This window comes from Centrocercus urophasianus, unplaced genomic scaffold (assembly GCF_019232065.1).
Source record: "Centrocercus urophasianus isolate 14NV4802_14NV808 unplaced genomic scaffold, USGS_Curo_1.0 seq_48, whole genome shotgun sequence".
NCBI classification, from domain to species: Eukaryota; Metazoa; Chordata; class Aves; order Galliformes; family Phasianidae; genus Centrocercus; species Centrocercus urophasianus.
In genome coordinates, this window is record NW_024885066.1 from 675,474 (window position 1) to 700,086 (window position 24,613).

The 24,613-nt window shown below is 46.0% G+C and overlaps 1 protein-coding gene across 3 annotated transcripts in view; it reads left to right on the plus strand.

The window, feature by feature from the left end:
• HIVEP3 (HIVEP zinc finger 3) overlaps nt 1–24,613 on the plus strand; it is a 215,670-nt gene that overhangs the window by 171,704 nt on the left and 19,353 nt on the right. The gene's annotated exons all lie outside the window — the stretch shown is intronic.

The following is a 24,613-nucleotide window of genomic DNA, read 5'->3' on the forward strand; positions in this document are numbered from 1 at the left end:
CCCATAGTGGTGTAGTGCAGGGTATCTTAACACTGAGAAAGATGCTCTTGGTGCTGTTATGACCCAGCTGCTCTGGACTTTGGTCTGATTCAGACATGAATCTGGGCCCTTCACTCCTTTTCCTCACCAATAAGTAACAGGGTCGTGTCTTTGCCAGCCATGGGTTCTTCTGAACTAGAGTCGTGGGTCTCCTCCACCTTAAATCACTGCTCTGTGAGTCAGAGTGAATTCCTGTCCCACAGCCCCTTCTGCCTAACACAGTGCATATAACTGGGGGGACTGCATGAGGACTGACCACTGAGCTCCTGGAGAGCCCTGGGATTGGGAGGGGAGAAACTATTGCCTCCATGCTGCAAGGCTGCTTATGGGATTTTAGGCAGGCAGGAGGGAGATGGGGACATCACCAGACAGGTGGGAGATTTTTTTTTCCCAGTGCTGAAGGAAAACAGAAAATCCCTGGGTCTACTTTATCAGACTTGAACATGATTACTAATTAGAGGGACAAAAAAAAAAAAAAGCAACCTTTTGCAACCCATTAGCTGTGTGCATTCCTCGCTCCCTGCTCTCCTCCTGCTGCCGCTGGGATCTGCGGTCGGTTCCTCCGGGTGATCTCACTCCATTTCTATGACCGGCCACAGAAACTGCAGCTTCCCACCCCCTGCTGACACACACCTCCCGGAAAATCCCTGGCACAACAATGCAGGAGTTTTATTACCCTGGAGAAAGCCCGCTCTGTTCAACAAGCAGACTTTCTCAGCCTGTAACCCCAAACCCCTGCGCCGAACCCGGTTCGTTCAGGGGATTTCCTCTGCTGCTTAGATGAGTTCTAAGAATTCATTATGTTTATTTTGCAGGAGTCATTTATCCCAAAGACATTAATTTGAGCACACAATTAGCGGCAGAGGCGGAGTCTGTCTGTATCTCCTCCAGCTGCACTGTGCATCAACGGTGCATGGTGCTCCTTTGCTTATCTGCTCCAGTCTTATGGGGGAATGCACTCCATGGCCCCAGGGTGGTGCCTCACATATGACATGAAGCAGTCATATTTCACAGCATAATCATTTCTTGGGTGAAAGTAAAGAATTCCTGAAATTTTCTTTTTAAATAGAAAGTGAAAGGGGTTTTCCTGCTGCTGTGCAGGGGAGGGTGGGATTGGTATGAATGCTGTTCCATTGGGGTCAGAGTGCCAGACTGACCTCTGGCTGTTAATCTGAGCATCTTGTGGTCGGTTGCTGGATTTTCCCTGCTTCCAGGAGTGCTGAGGAGGCATTGCTCAGCCCTGTGGCTGCACAGCCCCATGGAAAATGTGGTCCTACCTGTGTCAAGCTGCACACTAAAATGTGGTTTTAAAACTTTTAAAGCCAAGTCATCAGCTTGTGCACAGGTATTTATCCTGCTTTTGTAAAGGACCTTTAAGCAGATGTGTGAATTTTCAACACATCAGACTTGACAACAAATGGAGAGCTTTCATGCCTTGAGGTCTGAGGCACACAGCCCTATTGCTCAGACAGAGCTGAGGGTGCTCAGCCACCGTGGGTTGGGCATGATGGGAAAAGGGAAGGGGAGAGCAATCCCTGATTTTGCCATATGAAAATGAGACATCACATAAAATGATGGCAGCTCTCTGAGAATCCTCCCCAATGGAGCCTCCAGTTCCCTGGATGGGACAATCCATGTTCATAGGGTTTGGAGCAGCCTGTGGGGTTGGAGTGCTCCCACTTGACAGGAGCTGGGCTCGTGGTTCCACTGGGGAAGAACACATCCCAGTATCCTCATCCCAGTAAAAGAGCGTAAGATCTCATTGAGCACCATACGTTTACACTCTGTTTTTTTCTTTTCATAGCACAAGCAAAGCACATTTTCTGCTTAAAAAGCTAACAATCCCGAGAAGACAAGACACAGGGTGGCAATTTAAGGAAGGACGGATTTATGAATGTTACCGCTGCTGACAAGATGAAAGGAGAGATGGTTTGAAGAGCCAGGTTGCAGGCAGTGAGGAAGGCTGCCTGAAGGCTGCATGCAGGAATAGCAGCAATGAAAAATGGCAACTAGAGAGAAAAATGGCAACTATTTTCAAAAAGAAAGGAATGTGTTCTTTTTGCTTTGAAAATCATTGCCTTCTTACTTTAGAGGCTGTGTGGAGAGAAGGTTACACTCAACCCGAAGCAAATGATTTCCCCACCCCATAATGTGTCTTTAAGAAAATTTGGATTTTTACAACTTTTTAATTCTGGTCTTACTTAAGCAACATTTCTGCCTGATAACTCAGGTTGTTGCCAAGAAACTGAAAAATCGGTTGTTTTTGGAGGTCTGCTCAGGAAATCCTTTCTTGGAACAGGAGCTGCGAGGTACACGGCAGGAAACGGAGCGTGGAAGAGGAGGAAAGCACAGAGCTGGGCAGAGCAAAGCAAAGGTGCCACTCACTTGGCTTCAACCCCAGGGACCTCGCTCTGTTGATGTGTGGGATGAGGCTGGCAGAGCTGACGTGGTTCCTTTTGGAGGAAGGTTGTGGGGCAGCTCTGAAATGGCTCCAGCTCTCGAACCCACTGCTCTCACAGGTGGTGCCATGTGCCAGGAGCTCTTGTATCAGTAACCTGGCAGTAACTTCGGGTTGTTAACCCGAAAACAGGTTATTAATGTCTGTTGGGAGCAGCTTCTGGTTGTGTAAGCAATGCTGAAGCATCATGCAAGATCCCAAATGGGCCTTTGGGGCAGAGCCCAGAGCTTGAAGCACTTTGTATTTCCTTGCTTTTATGACAGTGTTTACACTCTGTGAGTTGATAGCCACCATAAATGCTCCTCAAGGCTCTGTGCAACGTGAATCAGCATCATTCACATCCAGTCTCTTCTTTACTACCTCCTTATGGATGTGGGTGCAAAAAAGCATTACATCCTCTACGTTTTGGCCAACTGATCACAGATCCACTCTCAGTTCCCATCCCAGGCCTGGATGAAGGAATGCTCACGAGCACATGGAGCGCTCACACCAGTGCTGCCCATCCCTTCCCTCGGCTCCTGGTGGCAGGACATCCCTGCATGCTGCCAGCTCTCCTTCAGCGCCAGCTGTGTTTGCACTGAGCAGTTCCTGAACACGCTGTTCCCTGAGCATATCCTGCAGACAGCTTGGTGGTTGGAGCAGATCTGTGTGGCGGTGCACCCCTCCTCTGCCTGTGACTCACTGTGGCTCTGGGATAAGTCGTTCTGCTCCCTGTGCTCCCATTCCCTTCCTTGGGAGAGGGGACATCGATTCACCTGGTGCTAAGCTTGCTTATCTGCTTATCTAATATTCCTCAATGGGAATTGTTATTGTTTTACCCCATTTCCTGCCCTGAAAATCTTGTCGCTTTGCTTGACAATTGGATTCACTCTGCAGCTTATGCCTGTTTTCCCAGGAAATTAGACAAACACAGAAGGATTCAGTCTGGGCTGTTGTCTGGCTTTCTTTATTATTCTTCCTAAATTATTTTCTGTACAGCCAGCCCACTTTCTTAACACATCTTTCTGGCAGGCGCTCATAATGCTGCTTGATGCTAATTTCCCACAGACAGTTATTAAGAAAAATTATCTCAGCTTCCCGTGTGACCGTGTGTGGGATGCACACCTTTCTGCACTGGGCTCTTTCCTGAATAAGGATGCCTGTGAGCATCCATCCAACCTGCCTCTTGGCTTCCCTGTGCAGTGCACTTGGAGTGAGGCAGAGACCTTGGGTGCGCAGCATTCCCCATGGGGTTTTCCCAGCACCTAATTCTGTTCACTGTGACATTTAACCTCCTCTGTGTTACACAAGGACAAGACTTCCCATTTGCTGTCATCTCAAATGAGGAAGAATATAAAGTTAAATAATATAATGCAAGACAGTGTCTTTGACGCCATGCAGTGGTGCCTGGTGATGGCCAACCTGCCTTGCTGGCATCCCATTGCACCTTCGTTTGGGGAACGGAGTGCTCCAGATGCCAGACTTGTCAGTCTCCCATTGTAGCACTGAATTAAAGGTCTGTTATTAATTGCGTATGTTCTAGTAGCTGCTTGGCTTATGACACTTATGACATCCAAAGTTAGGTCCAGCAAGATAACCAGGAACAGAGACCAACAAGTGTGTGGGTTACTGGGGTGGGAAGCAGCACCATTTTCTTTCCTTCTTCATTGGAAAGACAAGTTCAGGTCACTGCAAGCAAAAAGACAGGATGGGAGCACTGCATTGCTTGGGACCTCTCCTCTCTGCCCTGCAGAGAAATTGGAGATCTACCGCTCTCTCCCTGTCTCCATCCTCTCTCTGCAGAAGAGGAGACAAGGAGGAATGATGGTGTTGGGTGTTTTTATTCCAGACCTCATATCTCTTCTGGGGGTTGACCAGACCATTCCACATGTCTGAGGTGAAGCCTGTGGCCAATGTGACACTGAAGTCCAGGAAAATGATTTGTAATCATGGAGAAAATGAATGGTTACCTGTGCACTGGTGGCATTTGGCACAAAAGAATTACCAAGAAGAACTGAAAAACAGCATTTATAGAATCATAGAAGCATTATGGTTGGAAAAGACCTCTAAGACCACCACTTCCAACCTCAAGCCTGATGCCCACTGACCACATCCCTCAGTGCCACATCCCTGTGGTTCTGGAACACCTCCAGGGACGGTGATACCGTCACTCCCTGGGCAGCTGTGCCAATGCATCAGTGCTCTTTCTGAGAAGAAATTGTTCCTGATATCCTGCCTGACCATCCCTTGGTGCTGACCTCTCATCTCATCACTGTTACCTACGAGAAGAGACCAGCCTCCACCTTGCTGCAACTTTTCAAATTATTCTTCCCATCTAGGTCAAAAAGTACCACCAGGGGCTGCAGGACCAGGACTGCTGGCAGAGCAGCGTGAGAAGTCAGAGAAGTTGTGATATCCAAGAACACAGAGAGGGACTCAAGCATTTCACAGTGCCTTGGTCAGATGGCTGAGGGAAAGCCAGTGGAAAGGAAGGGTGTGATTTGATCAGGCAGTTTTGGCAGATGAGTTAGGACAGAGAAAGTAGAAATTGGTTAAAAGGAAAGAGACTGTGATTATTCAAGCAGGAGAGGGTCAGGCTGGCTGGAAGGTCTCAGCAAAGGGAGAGGGGATGGGATGGGATGAAGAGAAAAAAAGGTATGAGCTGATGTCAGGAAAGTGGAGAGAAAAAGTGGATGAAGGTCAGAGATGATCTCAGGATTCAGGAAAAAATGTAATAGGAATTGACACATACAGGTACCAAGTAAACATGACTCATATGTGTACTTCTCCAACATTGCACATGCTCTCAGTTTCATAAGAGCAAGCATTTTTTTTCTTCTTTTTTTTTCCAGTTTAACAAAAGGCAGTTGGGTGCTTTCCTTGGTTGAAGTTTTGAAAACGATAGTCTAAAAGAATCTGTGTGGAGTCCTGATGTGAGGCTGCGCTCTCCTGGGCTGCCCTTCTGCATCTCGGACTCACAGCCATGACACAACGTCTTACTTTGAGCCACTGTCTGATATGGCCAAGTGTCTGGAATAATAAAGTCTCCATGTGAGAGGGCTGCATGTGGGCTTGTGGCAAATATCAAGACTGTGGGCTTTGCACTTCACTGATTCAGTGACACAATCTCCCCAATTAATTCAGCGGAAAATTTGAGAAGGCGAACGTTTTTACCAGCTTTACTTAGGATTATCCAGTTGTTAGCATCTGCACATCGAGCAGCCTGTCCTGTACAGCACCGTAAATAGACACCCTTTAATAGATTCCAAGTACTGTGCAATCAATTAGAAACCCAGTGTTCAAATAGACAGACCCAGAGCTGACTGCCTGCTGCTCAATCCGTATCCCACTAGGTAAATGGCAGGAAAATGACTCTGAGAATATAATTCTGGCTGTTTGGGACTTCCTTTTCTGTCCCTTCCTAATGATGAAAACATTACTTTTGAGCAGATAGATCTCTTCTCAAGGCAGATGTTAATCTGATTCCTGCTCATCTGTTTCTTTTCTTGTTTTGTTTTGTTTTTAAACTCATCCCAAATGTTGTAGTTGGTTTTCAACTGTCTTAAATGTCAATCAGAGAATCCCAGTGATGGCAGATGGATGTGAAATTCTTGGGATTGTTCTGCATGATGGTGGAGGAATGGTGGAGTCCTGACAGTAAAATGTGCCTAAATGATATTGCATCTTCTCAGCCTGTTTTTCTGCTATTTAGAATTTATGCTTGGTTTTCAGTTTTAGCTTGTTTTTGAGGAGGAGCTCACTGGGGGCACAGGCACATGCATCTCAAACCTGGAGCTGATCTGAGCCCAGTGATCTCTGGGTCATAAAGTGCTGTAAGGCAGCTGTCAGCCCAGCTCAAGTTCTCCAGGATGGAGGAGAAGGAAAAAGCTGTGATTGCAAACTGCAAGTGCTTAAAGTCATTTCCCTGACCCGAAGGACCTACTGCTGCTCAGGCATTTATGCAAAATAAACTGAGTGATGAAGGAGGGTAGAGTGCGCTGTCACCCTTCAAAAACATGTGAGAAATCCTAGCATATGTATGGAAAAATGTGAATCCAGACTGACTGTAACTGTGTGTTTTGTGAGTAGACTCGTGTGTCCTAAGGAGAAGTTTTTGCTGCTCTCTTTCTGCTGTTTATTCTAGTCTAGAAATAAGACTGAAGAACAGCAAGCTGTATATAGATTGGAAACTGGAGAGCTCCAGTGTGGGGTAACAAGCAAGATCTTGCCTTGTTCTTCTGATGATGTTCACCTGAGAGCTCTGCACGGTGACTGGGCTTCCTAGAGGTTCACGAGTTTTTGATTGCCTGGGTCCTTGTGTTTCCAACTGTCATTCTGTACATGGTATGTCAAAAATGAGGGGGGTCATCAGGTGTGAGGAGCTAATTTCATAGAATGATAGAATCATAGGGGTTGGAAAAGACCTCTAAGGTCATCAACACCAAACTGTCAGTTCATCACCATCAAGTTGTTAATAGACCTTCCTGTTTGTTGGGTGCCTTGGTTTCTTGGGAAGCCTGGGAACAACTGAGCTGGTTTGGGTGTCTCTTAGTAGGCCTGTGCATAGTAGTGGCGTTTTCAAAGATCAAGTGTTTCTCACAGGTGTCTTTGATCAACACTTAAACCACTGGTTTTTCATGTTTGTGAGTATCATCTTGTATTCTTATTCAAACAAACCATTTAATTGCAGAACTGAGATTCAACTCTCTGCATTTCAGTCCCCTTGCAAGACCAAACAGCGCTTTCAAACATCAGGTTCTCTGCAAAGCATTGGGCTAAGAGTGCCACAGCAGCCTGATTGTTTTATAAAATGAGAACTTACCCCAGATGTGAAAGGAGCAAAACCCTTTGGTACAGAAAATAAATCCCTCATGATGGCAGGAGAGCTGTGGTGGGACCAGGGACCTGTGGGCTGCAGGTGTTTGGGGTGAGCAGTGGGGAGAGACATTGTATGGCATGAAGTCCATGTGTTGCAGCTACATAAAAATGGGATATCGGGAGTTTAGGGTAAGGATTGATCAACTTTTCACAGTTCAAAAAGATGAGGGACATTTGGTATAGTGGTGTAGAATGGGATAAGTGATTTCTTTTTCACTTGGCTTTGGTATGCCCTCAGTTTGTGGATATTTTCCTTTTTTTTTTTTTCCCCAAAAGGCTGTAATGTACCATAGTAACATCTGTGTATATGGGAATATAGGACATCAGTACAAAAAAAAGCTAATTAGTTTATTTAGCCAGAGTACCAATGGGCTGAAGTTTTAGAGTGGAAGTGTGCTGGTTTTACCACAGAGTATTATTTATAACAGTAATTTATTGGGAATTCAGATCTTCATATGTTGCATCTTGAGCTCAGTTTATTGAGCTGAAAGCTGAGCACACTGATTAAGATTAAGATCTTCAGAGGTGCTGAGCAATGGGCAGGGCTGATTGCAGTTGCCCTAACTGTGGGTATTTGTGCCTTTGCAAATTGGGTCTTCGTGTAGATGTCACCAAATGGGCTTAATAAACTCACAGCAATCAAGAGTGAAAACTGTGGCCCTTCTGCACAAGCCCGCTGTTGAAGCTGATTGTAAATGAAGAAAGTGCTAATATGTGGTGAAGGGTACTTGTAGGAGGCAGCAGGCTGCAGAAATAGAGGAGCTCTGGGAGCCGCCAGTCCTGTCCTGTGCTTGAGCCACAGGTCTGTGAACATTTACAGTTCTGCAGCTTGACTTCTTCAGCAGAGAAAGCCGCAGCGATTTCTGATGCCGCACCGCCGGTCCCTGGTGCGCGGCTGCTTTGCAGTGTGTAAATCTCCGAGGCACCTCAGCATAAAACACACACGAATCTCTCTGCTAAAGGTGACGGAGGTTTTATGTCTTGCAGTGAAGAGCAGTGATTTAAAATAGCTTCTAGCTCTGCCCCCGCTTCGGAAGGGGCCTTCACGGTCCTCCTCTGGAGAGCAGAGGCCGTGTCAGCACTAACAGCAGCCGGTTATTTTTGCACAGTCCCCGCAGCCTTCCTGCCATCCCTTCCAAAGTGTCACCAGCACCGCCGAGGTCACATCTGGAGCAGCGGGTTCGCGAACCCTGCCTGGAATGGGACGGCTCCGTGCTGCTCCACAGATGGCCCCGTGCAGGGAAGTCCCGGCTGGATGGCGATCCCACAGGGGCTGGTGGCTGCGGGCAGCTTCCTGCCGCGCCGTGTTTATCCAAGAAAGGGGAAGGCGAGTGGTTTCGAGGAGGAGTCGCTTCGGATTCTTGCGGGCTTTGATGTCGCCTCGGATTCAGACAGCAGCACGTCTTCCTATAGACCCGGCCGGAGGCAATCCCACCGCCCCATGTGAAGATGTGGGGGTGAGAGACCCCCGGGGAGCCTCTGCGTGTCCTTGGGAAAAGTGCCACAGCTGTAGAAAAAACACAAACGGTTGCTGCTGTGACTTCCTGGAGAGAAACGGGAACGTATTTTGCTCTCAGCAGAAGTGAGCATGATATACGGGCACTTTTGACATGCAGACATGCAAAACAGAGAGAGAAAAAGTTCTAGGCAACAATTTATGTGTTGTGTTTTTTTTTGCTTTTTTTGTTGTTTGTTTGTTTGGAAGGAAAATATCCTGAAATGTTGGTGCAGAGAGGGATTTCCTGAGGTATGTGAAGAATGGCCTTTGCGCCCTGGATATAGCACTTTATGAGCAGACTGGATCTTGTCTGCCATCCGCCCTTACTGCTGATCGTGTCGAGACCCCTTCCAGGTGGGAACTCCTCTTGAAGGAGACAACGGAGATCTCTTCCCATTCCCTGGGTTCTCATACTGTTGGAAGAAACCACAGTGTGCTGCAAGTCATCCATCCTCAGCGCCGTGGCATGGTTGCAGTCAACACCATTCCTGCTGTTATCTGGGGAAGCCTCAGTCTGTGTAGGGCTTTTCCCTTCTCTTTGCATTTTGCCAACTTTTCTTGCAGAATGGCTCTGAAGTGCAACCTTTCCTACCTGTATACAGAAGTAAAATTCACCAGCTGCTCACACAGCTCCTCTGCAGTCCTGTTCTGCATGCTTGCAATATCATTCTGGGTCTGTCTCTGTTTTGAAAAATTGGGAAGAAAAGTAATTTCCTTGTGCTATGTCTACATAGAGTCCTCTTTGCGTCCGTTTTTGATGACAAAATAGCCCTTCCTGCTCTGAATGGTGATAACACTCTCCACTCCCGATGTATTATTTCTACAACCTTTCTTCCCTGCTGGAAAGAGCTCTCTGAAAACATCTGCTGACCTTCTTCCTCCTCCTTCAGCTCACCTCTGCTCTGAGATGTCTGTCTGCAGAAATGATGGCAACATTTAGACTGCGTGTCCCAGCATATCACACCGACCTACATCCTCCTGTTGTTTTCCCTTGCTATCCACCGCTGCCCATCTGCTATCTTTTTGTATGTCCTTGGGGCTGGATCTTGGTAAATTAGTTTTTCACTCTGTGTTCACTGTCTGCACAGTAGACCTGTAGGCACTGCGTTATGATAAGTAATAGGGATCTATCTTTGAGAAGTATTACTCCTTCATGTGTGCAAAGTGCTGTGCAGAAGGGGTCTGGCTTGGCTGCAGGAAGCTCGTTAGGGGACCTAATGAGAGCAGCCAGCCCGTGGTGCGGGAACACAAGCGAGAGCTCCGCTCCTTTTAGGATCTGCTTTCAGTTGCTCCTGCTTCAGCCTGGAGGTGCTCCAAGTGAAAGCCCCTGCAGGTCATCAGCAGGCAACAGTGCTCTCAGGGGCTCTTTTAAAATTTTTTTATCCTGGTTAAACTTGCTCCTCCTCCCCCAAACCTTACAATCTTCCACCATTAGCACACGCGACCATTGGCACGTTCTCCTTCTGCGAGACTTCCATGGGAACCTTTCCAAGGAGGACTTCTTTCACAGCCCCTCTCAACCCACAGGGGAGGTGACCGGACCTGTCGCGTTTTCCATCACTGACCTGGGAACTGCTCTCCTCCTGCCTCCCACCCCACCTCCTCCATGCTACCGACTCGTCTCCATGCTGCGGATGGAGGGACCGCATCCCTGCCTTCCTCCTTTCCCAGCTGCATTGCTGTGGAGTCTGTGATCTCACCCACGAGCATGGCAGGACGGCTGGGAACAGCTGGAGCCTTGTGGTCCCGCGGTCCTCGCAGGAATTTCTGCATCCTGGAGGAGTGGGAGCTTCCCGCGGGAGAACGGCACTGAACGGAGAGCGCTGTCCCGTGAGAACAGCACTGCTGCTGGGGTTTGCAGAGGCATGCAGCCGTTATCTGAAGCTATAGAGCTGCATCTGTAGAAGTGGTTCCTAAAATTAGCAGGCTGATGTGGGACTGTGTGGCTGACTAATGTTTAGGGACTTGTAGAAGAAATCACCTAGGGTGTGCATGCATACTCTTTAAGCTACAGAAGAGTGTGCTCTTGGCACAATCATGTTTTTTCTTCTGATTATTATAATCATTATGCACTGAAACGTTTTGTACAGCAGTCGTAAAACACGCCGGCTAACAGCAGATGCCTGAGAGAGAAGGATTTTTACTTCTTTTTTTAAGTTCAGTTGCTGAAAAATGACTGGGGAAAAAAAAAAAAAAAAAAAAGCATTATGGGTTTTCCAGATTTTTTCCTCAGTAATTGTGGTATCTAATGTGTTTTTTTGATTTGAGGCTAAAAGATGATGGTTTTGAGCTGTAGGTCCTGCAAGCACAACTTTGGCTCTGCTCACCTCCTCACACATCATCATGGGTAATGCAGGCTCTGCCCCTGGTTACCCCTGCGCTGCCCTGTTTCCTTCAATTGCTTTGCAAGGGCGAGCGGAGCTGCCTAAATTGTTGTGTTGATTATGTGCAAGAGAGAACAGGATCCAGCTCCCTCTCTCTGGGCTGCATTGGTTTTTTGTAGGGATAGCGAGAGAAGAAGGAAAAAATCACAACGTTGTGAAATTGCTGAGCTCAGAGTTTCTGTCTCAGAACGTGCCCTGGGAGGAGCAGTGCGATGGGAGGGGGAACCTTCAGAATCGCTCGCCAGCTGTGGTGAGAGCTCCTGTGGTGAGAGCTGTGGGCCACTGCAGAACTCATAGAGGATGGTCCTCAGGGATTTCCAGCGGTGTGCAGAGGTGAGAATAGCAATCACCGCCCAGCTGGTGGGAATTCAACTGCTTGGTGAATGATTTGCAGTGCTCTGGGCCCAGCTTCTGCTCTCCAAACAAAACCTCCACCTGACCCTGCTGCCAGAACTGGTTGGTTGGTTCGGGACCAAATTTTGGCTGCAGAAACCCTAAAAAAAGCCTTTTCCACCAGTGTGCACCTGGGTGTTCATAGATTCAATGGGAGGATGACTCACTGCTCCTTGCCAGGTGATTCACAACACAGGTCCTCCCTGCAAACAGTGACTCCTCATTATCATTAGAATCGAGGAAGGCTTAAACTCTGCTCCTGCTAATGTAGATGAGTGCCCAAGAGCCGAGGTGCTTTGCTCCAGGTCATCTGGAACCTCTTACAGCTCTAGAATTGGTCTGAAAAGTCATAGGATAAAATTTTCTAATGCAGTTCCTGGAGTTTCTACTGTCCAGTTGGATTGATGGTATCTCAGGTCTCCTTGGGACCAGTCCTCATTTCCTTGCTTGGCCCTGACAGGAGACAGGAAGCACAGGAAATGAGAAGTAATTAAATCATTTCTTCAAAATTGTTTTGTCTTGGATCTAACTTGAAGGATGGATAAAGTCTTGAGATGAGTCTGAGGCTCATGTTTCCTCAAAGAGTTTCTCTATCTCCTGGAACACTACAGAATTTCATTAATGATTATAACCCCTAGGTGCTGTGGAGCAGAATGAGGGCTGACATGATGATCTGCTTGTAGGTGATAACCTAAGCCCGATCCATTCGGTCCTCCAGGATGTTGAGATGCCATAATAACCTGAGTGGCTTTGGGTATTTTGTCAGTTGTGGTTGTTTTGGAAGGAGAATGGAAATTCATCAACCATCAACACCCAGTGTGATAAGGGCAAGAACTGACCGGAACGTGATACTGACTGAGTGCTTTTGTCACGGGGTTGCTGTGGTTCTCAGATTGTCTTTACTATGTGTTTGTGTTCTGTTTTGTTGCCTCTGGGAAAGAAGGGACCAGGCAGCTGGACTTGCTTTTATTTACTATGCTTCACTATAGCCAGAGGCTCTTTGGCTTCTGTGTTATAGAAATAAACCTAGCCTATTATTATTATTTATTTTTACTACTTATTAAGAACTTTCACTGGGGAGTTGGACCTCACTCCGGGAAATGCCAGACTTGGAACCAGCATATTCCACTTGCTCCCATGGTTCCAGTCCCATCCATTGCTCTTTGTGCATCAGTCTCATCCATCGCTCTTTGACATGAGGGGACCATTTCTCCTGGAAAAACACCCTGCTGTTTCCAACTGGTTCCCTGGCTCCTGCTGGAGCTTCACATGGGGTTGGCAGAGGGGTTGTCTGGGCTTTCTTGTGAAGACATTTGGAAACAAAGTGTTTGTCTTGAAGAAGTTATTCTGTAATGTGCAGCGTATCGGGTTCACTTCCAAGATTCTTTGAAATCAAGGCACTTCCTGTTATTTCAAAGCATAACCAGGCCGCCACTTGGATGAGGCTTGCATTATTGTTAATGGCAGCCAGTCTCAGACATTCAGATTTTATTGTGCCAACAGTTTATGGATGGGTATTCATGTCACTGGTGAAGAACTGAATGAAACTCAATACTCCCCGCAGGGAGCTTGCTGGAGCTGCTGGAAGCCTTCTGCACTTGGAGGAGCAGTGTTTGGGTTTCTATTGCTAAGTAACAAAAGGACAGGCATAAAAACAGCTCCTGCACAGCACCCTCCTCCCAGATCTCCATACACCTATATGGGGAGCTGAGCTCTGAAGCCTCTTTATGCGAAGAGGAGGAGACTGGAGGAGACTGAGTTTCTCTGGGAGAATTCATCCCATGTGTCACACTCAGAGGGTGGAGGCGGAGGAACTTGAAGGGAAGTTTTGTTTTCCTTCACCATCCCTGCTGTTTGTAAGGAGTCCTCCTGCGATGCTCCCGAAATCTGTCACTGACTGAGCAGTGGGAACAAAGATGTGGGAAGTCACTGCAATGGCATCCTTGCTTCAAAAGCTCTTTGGAAAATAAGCTCAGATGTAAGGAAGATGGACTGAAGTCTCCTGAGACAAGAAGAGGAAAACAACTGTGATGAAGCAGATGTCCATCAGGGAACGGATTTATTCTGAGCCATTTTTGTTGCTTGCTTGTATGGTGAGGTCAGCCCTTTTTTTTTTTTTTTTTTTTTGTCTCTGCATATCTTACCTATAACACAATCATTACCAAAGTTAGCTGATACTAAAGGGAAAGTGGAAGTAAGCAGCGATCCCTGTATTACATTGCAGCCTTCCTGCGAGGAAGGAGTAACTGCTGCTTTCAAGTGGCTTCTCAAATCTGCTTGAGTGAATCAGTTGCACCACACCATACTTTTTTTTCTTTTTGTCTCATGAAACACCTTACAAGTTTGCTCGAAATAAGGATGGCTGAAAATTTCCTTTCTCTCACTTGGAATACTCAGGGAATTTTAGTAGGTGGCCTGGCCATACAGTAAGTGAACATTAAGATCCTGTAGGACAGGACATCCACTGCCATCACACCAAGGACACAGGCAGTGAATGGGACTCCTGGCCAATGGAATCATCTCCAAGTTGCCAATACTATTAAAGTAACCATCTTCTGTAGCTCTGACTGCAGCTCAGTTGTCATCCTCTCTAATTGGTGCCAAAAGTCTCTTTATTATTCATCTGAGTGATTAGAAACATTCATAATGAGATGCAGTTACTGCTGTTAATTAATAATAATAAAGATTTGGAAATGTAATCAATTGCATCTCTTCCACAGCATTTCATTGTAAGGAACGAGACCTGAAAGCTCATCATCTAAATTGTAGTCAGATGCCTAAGACTTGTGGTAGTTAGGCAAAGATGGAAGGAGTATGTACTAATTTCATAGAATGGTTCGAGTTGGGAGGGACCCTTGAAAGCCATCTGGTCCAAATTCCCTGTGATGAGCAGGGACACCAACAGCTCCATCAGGAGCTTAGAGCCCCAGCCAGACTGACCTCGAATGAAGTATTTATGGCCAAGTGTTTTTCATTTGTAATGTAAAGATGGATTGAAAATAACATCAGCTGTTGATGGATAAGTTTGGTCTGTTCAGTTCTTGTAACTTCTGAGTATTTCTTGTTACTACTGCGATCTTTGCCTTTTCTTTGGTCTGCACATGGTGCCGCTTGCTGCTCTCCAGTGATGTTGCAAGCAGGTTATTTCTAGGACATAACATAAGCTGAATTAAGTGTGGATGTTGATCTGGGTCTCAGCTTTCTCTTGTCCCACTTAGTGAAGCATGGATTTCAAATGGCCCAATGAGATCTGCAGCACCGCCCGCCCTGCCGTGCTCCCACTGCAGAGGAGCAAATAATCACCCAAGGAATGGGGCCCAGGGGATCCCGGCTCACAGCGCCTCGCTCCACAGCCACAGCAGAACAATGCAGCTAAATTTCCCTTGTGTGGTGTTTGTCTTAATTACTGTTTTTCATAATGTGCAGAAATCTGGCTTTTTTAACCCAGTGGTGTTTTAGTCTGCGAATGTGCCATGTGGCTTCTTTTTTTTTTTTCTTCTCTATTTTTCCCTTCTTTATTTCTTAATGAAGAAGGAACCGACCTCATTAGGCACCATTTTTATAAGTCGTGCTATAAACGAATTAGCTTTCAGGCTAAGCATAAAGTGTATTTTCTATGTTAAAGACCTTATAGTTGGCTGCTATGCTATAGATTCATTATAGAAGCAGTAGATGGCATTTTCTTTTCCTGCTTGCCTACCCTTAATTCTGGTGACCGTAGATGGAATGGCTCTATCTGAGGTCCAGTGATGTTGAAAAGCAGAGCAATCACTTGCAGAAGTTTAAGCAATTAATGGATGAAACAAAATAAACCTTCTTTTAATCACAGAATCACAGGATGGCCTGAGTTGAAAAGGACCACAATGATCGTCTTGTTTCAACCCCCCTGCTATATGCAGGGTCACCAACCACCAGACCAGGCTGCCCAGAGCCACATCCAGCCTGGCCTTGAATGCCTCCAGGGTATTCTGTGAAGCATCAGTTGAGCTTGTTTCTCGAGGGATATGAAGAAATTTCACTCTTTAATAATTCAGAATAAAACGACGTAGCAATGCAGAGTACTTAGGGGCAGCAGTGATTTTTTTTTTGGTGTACCTGTACCCCATAGATGTGTTGCATTGAGGTGCAGTTTGTAAATGGGGTATTTATTCACTCCTAATAGGCTGGCAGATAAGAAGGCAGAAGAGAAAATGCATTTCTATAACCTAGTCACATGGCTCAGTGGTTCCTCGCTTTTTCCCGTGGCAGGAACAGTAAGGTTTTTTCCCCTTGACTTATGTTGGGTAACTCGGGGCAGTCTGATAGCAAGTCTCCTCTGCTGTGTCCTACTGACATGGCGTCTGGCAAAAAGGGGTCAAAAATGGAGCAAGCAGAGCACTGTGAGCATCTCAGAATGAAGAGACACCGCACAGAGAGTGCGAGGAGGAGGCAGCCGTGTCCAGCTGGAGGACATGATCTTCCAGCCCAGCCCAGGGCTGAGACCCACAGGTGTTGAGCATCCTCTGTATATCCCAGTCAGACCAGGAGGGGATGGAAAACCAAAGAAAATTTGTCCAGACATGGAATTAAAGAATCATAGAATCATTTGAGTTGGGAGCTTTGAAGGTCATCTAGTTCAGCTCCCCTGCAATGAACAGGGACATCTGCAGCCAGATCAGGTTGCCCAATCAGTGGTATAGAAAGAAAAATCTGCCTGAAATAAATGTGGAGCTATCAAGATATGATAGTATCCAGTGAAAAATGAGGTGTCACATACCTTCCATCAAAAATGGATGGTTCTTCGCACAAGCATGAAAAGATACACCATCAAAATGCATTAATGTTTATACACCCCAGAAGCCAAATTCTTACAAAGAACTCTTTGAGTGTTTACAGATGTGTCGAGACAAGCTTTAGAGTTTGATGGCAGCTTCAGAATAGAGACCCTCTCTCAGGAGCCAGTGACTATTCAAGAAGTACAGTGGGAGGAATGTGTTACTCCATGCTTAAATTGGATGCATCCTTTCAACATACTCAGTAGTTTTAAATAATCAGTGAGTTGTAATTTAAGCCAATAGAATTCAAGAATTTAATGTTATGTTTAGGACTACTAAGTGATACAGAGCATCACAGGCTTAAAAAAAAATATGGGCATTGCAGGGACTGAGTTGGTGCTGAGAAATGAAGTCCTGGAGCAAGGCCATCGAACACAGTGCTTCCTCCTTGACATGGAAAGCAACAGAAGGACGAGAGGCAGCCTGTAATTAAAACAGCCATGGCATTGAGAATCACTCATAGCACTTAGGAAAATAGTGGCAGAAAGAGCTGCTTTGGGAACAAGGAGTATCTGTGTCAGTACTTAGAGTCAGAGTGGTTAATGTCAGATTATCTGGACATTGATTGATTCTGATGGGGGAGGAGGAGGAAAAAATGGAATTGGGAGAGGGACTTGCAGGCTGGATTTTCTCTATGAATACCTTATGAATGGGCTGTATGAGTTGATTGCAGTGGGTTTTTTTTTAGTGTGACGTTTTTTTCTATTTGATTTGATCTTCAGTAAGGAAAGGTGATGTTGGAGCAACACTGTGTGTACCTCACCCCAACCTGCCTGACTGTGCTGAGACAACGCTCCAGCATTGCCATCATGCAGCATTGTGTCTTGGAACGACGTGTAGGGAAGTCTTAGAAATGGGCACATAGAAGTGGAAGGTGAATGTGGTTTTTTGTAATGCTGCCATCATATCCTTGTAGTTACAAAACCAATTACTACTTTTTTTTTAGTCTTTTTCTTTCATATTTTTCTATGGGCTGGGATGAGGTGCTCAGGTTCCATGTGCTCTGCAGTAGCTGTCTGACTTCTGCATGTTCTGAAGATGGTCCACACGTGGCCCAATCACTAAATAAGAAGCAAGAAACTATGGAAGTTGTTTCACCATCTCTGCTCCTAATGGGCTTAATTGGACTTAAAGGAAAGGAAGCCCAGAAGGAACAGATTATCCCATGCATGCAATCAGTGCTACTCCACATTTCCCCATGCTGGGTGCCTAAAGATGGCCATTTGCATGGGTGATGCGCACACCATGCAGTGAAAACTTTCACCTTGCAGTAAGGGCACTTTCATTTCTCAGTCTGGTTTCATTACTAAATGCAATTCAGTAATGAAAGTCCGGGTTGTCAGCTCGTTTAAAGCAGTGCAGTATTATTTACATTGAGCCTTTTTTTCCCCCCTGAAATAGTTGTGTTTTTAGAGCAGCTTGGAATGACAATTAAGTGATTAGAGTGCAGAGAGGATGAAGCTGTATAACAGCAGATAGAACCATAATGAGTATAACTGTAATTTTACTTCTAATAGAGAAGAAAAGGTCTGATGCCAGAACCCAAAATTAAATCAAGCTTTCACTCAAGCATAAAACTCAGAGGAGTAATAACACACTGCACCGTTTTTGCAGTTCTGTATCCATGTACAACACTGGCTGGTGTCGGGCTCTCTCTGTGCTGAATTAATTGAACTGAGAGAGATCCCATGGTTGTGTTGGGTGTACCACACTGCCCAAAGATCTGTTCCAGGTTGGGGTGGTGGAGCTGCCCTCCTGGTGCAGACCAGCTCACAAGAACACAAATCCTCTTGCTCCTTCTCAGTCAAGATAGGCTCTGCTGGCTGAAGGATTTGCTTTTGCTGATGGAGAAATGCCTTTAAAAGGCATTCTGTGTTCAGTGTTTTTATGCTAGTAAAAGCTCCTTGTGTGGATTTGGGTTGTTCACGCATATTTTCTGTGTTGCTTTCAAACTCTGGCTGTTTGTCGGCCCTTGGAGACCACTGTGTGTGTTACAGAGGTGTCAAAATGAGTGTCAGCTCCTCCAGTGGATTTGCAGAAAGGAGCTGTACCCAGTGAGGGGTGCTGCAAAGCCTGAACACATGGGAGGTGTTACACTGCTTAAATCCATGCCATACTTCTGTGCAGGGTAAACCTACCTGAAAGTGCTCCCCATCTTTTTTTTTATTTAGCCTACATTCTCTATTTTGTGTTTTCACTCTGCAGTTCATGAGATTCTTTTGGGACTTTGATGAACTGGAAAAGTGGGCCCATGTGGACCTAATGAGGTTCAACAAAGCTAAGTGCAAGGTTTTGCACTTGGGTCAAGATAATCCGAGGCATCTACGCAGACTGGGAGAATTCCTTGAGAAGGACCTGGGAATCCTGAAAGATGAGGAAGCCCCGTTCCTGGAGGTGCTCAAGGCCAGATTGGTGGGACCCTGGGCAATCTGATCTTGGTACTTGACCGAGTGGTTGGCAGACCTGCCTGCTGCAGGGGGGTTGGTATATGATGATCCCTGGGGTCCCTTCCAACCCCAGTCCTTCTATGATTCAATGATAACCATCCATAGTAACGAAATGTCTCCCCATCCAGGCCATTGCACACATCTCTCCAGCTGATTAGCCTGTCCCTACCCCTTTCATTTATCTACAGTTTTGTATGTTGTTTCAACCATTCACTTTTTGCACGTTTTCCTTCAAAATTCATCTTTACATCAGCAGGGAGGTTACTTCCTCCCCCTCTACTCTGCCCTGGTGAGGCCTCATCTGGAGCACTGCGTCCAGTTCTGGGCTCCCCAGTACAAAACAGACAGGGATCTCTTGGAAAGAGTTCAGCGGAGGGCCACAAAGATGGTGAGGGGCCTGGAGCATCTCTGCTATGAGGAAAGGCTGAGTGAACTGTGTCTGTTCAGCCTTGAGAAAAGAAGACTGAGAGGGGACCTGATCCAGGTCTATCAGTATCTGAGGTGTGGGGGGCAGAATGGCGAGGCCGGACTCTTTTCAGTGGTGAGTGGAGACAGGACAAGGGGAAACAGCCGGAAACTGCAGCATAGGAAGTTCTGCACCAATGTGCGAAGGAACTTCTGTACAGTGAGGTGACGGAGCACTGGAACAGGCTGCCCAGGGAGGTGGTGGAGTCTCCTTCTCTGGAGATGTTCAAGACCTGCCTGGATGCCGACCTGTGCAACCTGGTATAGGGAACTGCTTTGGCAGGGGGTTGGACTCGATGAGCTCTGGTGCTCCCTTCCAACCCCTACAATTCTGTGATTCTGTGATTCCTTCTCATCTTTTTTTCTGGTGTGCTTTTGTCATTCCAACTGTGAAACACAAAAACCTGGACGTGGAGTTCCAGATGTGGTCAGTTGTGGACATATTTCCTTTGACTTGACGTTGCTGCACTGACCTCACCATCTCCTGGTGGTCTGGCTGCCATGTCACAGTACAGAGCTATAGGAAGAGACTCCTGTGGCTTCTTTTTCCATGATATATGGGCTCTGCCAGCGTTCATTTTTGTAGGCAAACTGGAGGATCATTGATCTGCCTTTGGAGAGTGCCCACCCATGGTGCTTGCATTGCTTCTGAAGCAGCTGACATGTCCCACACTGCCCAGTGCCACCAAGGTCGTGCAGACAAAGCCATGATCACAAGGAGCGCAGTGTGGGGATACACCCACTTCATTGTTTCCCATTCAAAGAAATGTGGAAAATTGCCCTAGGTAAAATCCAAGCTGTGAGGACCCACCAGGGATGTTACAAAAAGCAGACAGGGTAACTTCAGCTGGAGCTGCCCTGTGTCATTTTTGCCTTTTTCATTTTCTTTTGCAGTGCCATAGAATTCCTACTATCCTACGATACTTCCTACTAACCCTACTATCTACGCTCGGATTCCTGCAGAGAGGAAATGAGTGGCCTGCATTTATTTCTGAAGCTGTCTTTAGAGTTTCTCCTCCATGTATGTTTTGCATACATGGTGTGTCCTGGTGACCAGCATTGCTGAGGAGCTAATGGGCATTTTGCTTGGTAGGAGAGCAGCCCTGCCAAGGAGCTTCTATCCAAGCAGTCGTGCTGTCCTTGACGTATGCTTGTATCCACATGAACTGTGTGCTGGTCCTTCATAATCAATGGAATCATAGAATCATAGAATTATTAAGGTTGGAAAAGATCTCTAAGATCATCAAGTCCAACCATCCAGCTACCACCAATATTGCCTACTACACCATGTCCCTAAGCACCACCAGTGGCTAATCCTGGGGGTTTCCATGCAGGAAAGCTGGTGGGTCTTTGATCATTTCTTTATTTCCCATACAAATTGGATGATCATAAGGAACACCTTCCCTTTTAGGTGCATATTGATGAGACTGAAAGTCTTACATGCAAAATACTTCAAAATGCTTCAGAAAAGTATGGTCTTCTTTTGATGTGACTTGACACTGAAATAACAATATTTTGTGTTCATCTAACTTAACCTGTTCAATTCTCTAAGCAGGATTAGTCAGTGCTGGTAAATGTTAAAAACAGCAAGTAATCCATGACAGGTACATCCCCTGACGAAGGCAAACGGAGATTCAGTCTCCAGTCAGATAACAATGCATTCATTTTCAGTGCCTTACAACTATTTCATAAAGGTATTTACTGATAAATGACACACAGTTTTTGTGCTCCTCCAGACCCTCGTCATGGGTGAAATGTGAATACAAAATTTCAGTAAGCTTGGTGCGCAGAATGAGACCACAGAGGTTTCTATGAGGAAGTTCCCACTTTATGTACTGAAATTGAATCTACAAAAATGAGTTATTGTCCCTCGTGTTTGTATCAGCATTCATTGCTTGGTCATGAGATATATTACAGAGGCTGGGGATTGGGGATTGGCAAGGGCTGTTTGTAAAAGATAATTACTGGGAGATTTCTCTGCCAGATGCTCCCATATCCATACCCTGTCCTGCCTCACTCTTCAGAAATTTCAGTTGATCTTGGTGCAATATTCCCATCTGATACATCAGGATACTAAAAGATTGCTATGATGCTTTTAGAAACCTGGAAATGACATTGTCTAGTCTGGATTTTGTGGAGAAATGCTTTTGTTTGTTCTGCTGTTGCTTGGCTTGAGCTAAGGGAGATTTCCTTGTAACTGGCCTTCAGGACACACCTGTGAAGGGTTCCCAACTCCCTGCGCAGGGTGTGCATTGGGTAAGGATAAGTATTTATGCTGCACGTTGAGATTTAGAGAGGGTATTGCTGGCATCACCATGGGAGAAGTGCTCTGATTGTCCAGTGGGGAGCTGTGATAAGGGCAATAAACGTCCTGGTAATTAGTGACATTATAATAGCTATGCATTTATCAGCAATCTGTCACATTTTGCAGGTGGCATAAGACATAAATTAGATCAGCTAATACCAGGGCAGACAGTCAGGGACTTCCGAAGGATTTAACTGAGCCAGATGAGTGGGCAGCCTGATGACAGATAAAATGGGCCATCAATAAAAACAGAGGCCTAACACCAAAGGCAACAACTGGAGCTGCTCGGGTCACTTGACTGAGAATTAATTGCAGCAGCTCGGGAAAGGATCAGATATCTGATTCCTGTTACTGTGCACCAGAGATCTGAAAAGCAAACAGGGGAGTTGAACAAACATCCAAACCGGCTGAGGAAATACTTGTTCCCTCGCTGCAGAATCAGCTGGGGGTGTTCTGTACCACTGAGCTTAAAATGTTGGATACTGGCAAAGTCGGGGTGCTTGACTGGCAAATAACATCAGTTACTTGTTGTGCCGAGGCAAAATGACACTGACAAAGACCTTCCAGGGCAAGGAGAGCTCCTGGTGGCTGCAGGAAGCAGGAGTGATTCAGCCCAGCTGTGTCTGGAGCAATGGGTCCCCCCAAAACCTTCCAACCACCAACACTTCCTTCCCCTTCAGCTTTCCAACCTTTGTCATGTGGTTTTCAGCCACATGAAGACTTTTGGATGTAGCTCACAGCACTGAGAAAAAAAATATATATAGGAAAAAGAAGTGTCTGTGGCTAAAAAGGATAGCCAGATATTTGCAGCAGCAAATAGTAAAACCTAGACCTCCTAAAACTTGCAAGGGAATAAATACTTGATGGTTTTAGGTTTCAGCTAAGTTCAAGGGAATGAGTTAAGGCAAAATTTGATGTAGTTTGATGTTATCCCAACTCCTGACAGCTGCTGGGGCCGCCTGGTCTCTGGTATGGGAGGCAGTACCATGGCTGTGCCAGTTCCCTTTGCCCCAAGAAGTGTCTGCAGTGGTTGCAGGAAGCTCAACACGTGTGCATTTGCTGGCAGAGCACAGCAAATGAGCTTTCAAAAAGTGCACGAAATAACGGAATTTTCCTCCTTTCAGCGTGTCTGTTTCAAAGAGCTATTTCCAAATTAGTCTCCGAGCTCGTAATGACCAGTTAGCCTCCTGGGTTTCAAATCATCTCAGCATTAGATTGGAGCCGTGGCACCATAGGAGGTTTAAGTTGCTAACTGCAGGATTATGAATTCCACAATGCTCTAGAAGAGAAGCACAGATTTGCTGACACAAACTCCAACTGTGGATATCAGAGGAATCCGGTTACAGCACACGCAAGGGAGCAGGAAGGTTCCTTGTCCAGGGTAAAATCTTCACGTGAAACGAGCTGTCATTGATTTGTTGTTCTGATGCAAATCATATGAGCGTATGAGATCCGCAGAGAAACCAGCTTCATATTGAAGCAATTATCTCCATAAACATATCACAGCCTCCAGTGCAGACAGATGGCGTTTGCAGCAGTCCCTGCATTATGGCAGCCTCACCTGCCTTGTTTCTCCCCATTTGGTTCGGTGTTTCTTTCTATCACCTTTCCTTCTCTGCTTCTCTGCTCTATGAGATGTAGAAAAATGTCTGCACTGAAGGATGGCTCCGATAAACTGCTGGGTAATTTCAGATTAAATCACATGTCACTTTTTATCCAGGGAAAGCCAGCCCTGATAGCTTTAATGAGGCCGACAGAGGGACTGCTGGACACAAAGGGCTTCTTAGAGGTTTCCATGTGAGAGTGTAATTAAGGGTAGTGCAAGTACAAGGCTGATAAAGGTGCAATTTCATTTTTCAAATGGCAATGCGATTACCAGCACAGTGACAGAAAGAAAGGAGGGGCGGGAGGAAGCCTGAAACATGAGTTGGAACAGAAGGATCAGGATTCCTGTGTCCCTTTTGTTGCTTTCCCATTAAATCACTGACTCAAGGAGGGCCATTGGCCACCCTGGGCCATTAATCACAGGTACACTGAAAGAAGCAGGGATGTTGGCCACCCTTGGCCGTTAACTATGAATGAAGGAGGGCCATTGGCCACTCTTAGCCATTAATTACAGGTACCTTGAATGAAGTGGAGCCATTGGCCACTCTTGGCCATTAATTATGGGTACCCTGAATAAAGCAGGGCCGTTGGCCACTCTTAGCCATTAATTATGGGTATCCTTGTATCTGTAAGGTTAAGTGGTGAGAGCTGGACAGGCCTGGAGGCTGTGTGCCCCTCAGACACCAGCTCAGTCTCTCCTGACCACCTAACAAGAACCTTGCTCCAAGGTCTGTTTGGTGGAATAGAAGTTACCTCTGTGCTTCCTAATGAATGGAATGAAATGGGGCCAAGGACACGTGCTTTCTGCCTGGGTAGGTGATGAAAAGGTTCATGCAGTGTGACCTTGCTTTAAAAGTTTCTTGCTTGTGGGTAACTGCACCGTGGTTTCTTGGATGCACGCTGTGCAGACCGTACTGCTGTCACCATCTCATCTCAGGGCCAGATTCATGATCTTTGTGTATATTTTACTCCTTTTTAAATGATAGTAGCCTTTTTTTTTTTCTTTTTCTTTATGAACATGTTATTTTTTTTAAAGCCACACCTACATATTTAAGCACTTGAGCATACCTCGTACTTTGTGCTGCTGTTCCTATTCAGTTTCTGTCCAGAGCAGATGCTGTTCTCTCCCTGTCCTGGTTTGGAATAGACTTTATCAAATGCTGGAAAGTGGCTGACATTACTGCGTGTCTTTGGGTCCCCTGTTACAATGTTCTGGAAGGTCTCATTTCCAAGTGTGGATGTTCAGGGCTTTTGGAAGACCAGATATATTTCATATCGGATAGAAAAAAACAGGTTACAAGAAGTACCACACAACAATTTGGCCTTTTTGGGAGCCAGCTTTGTGTTA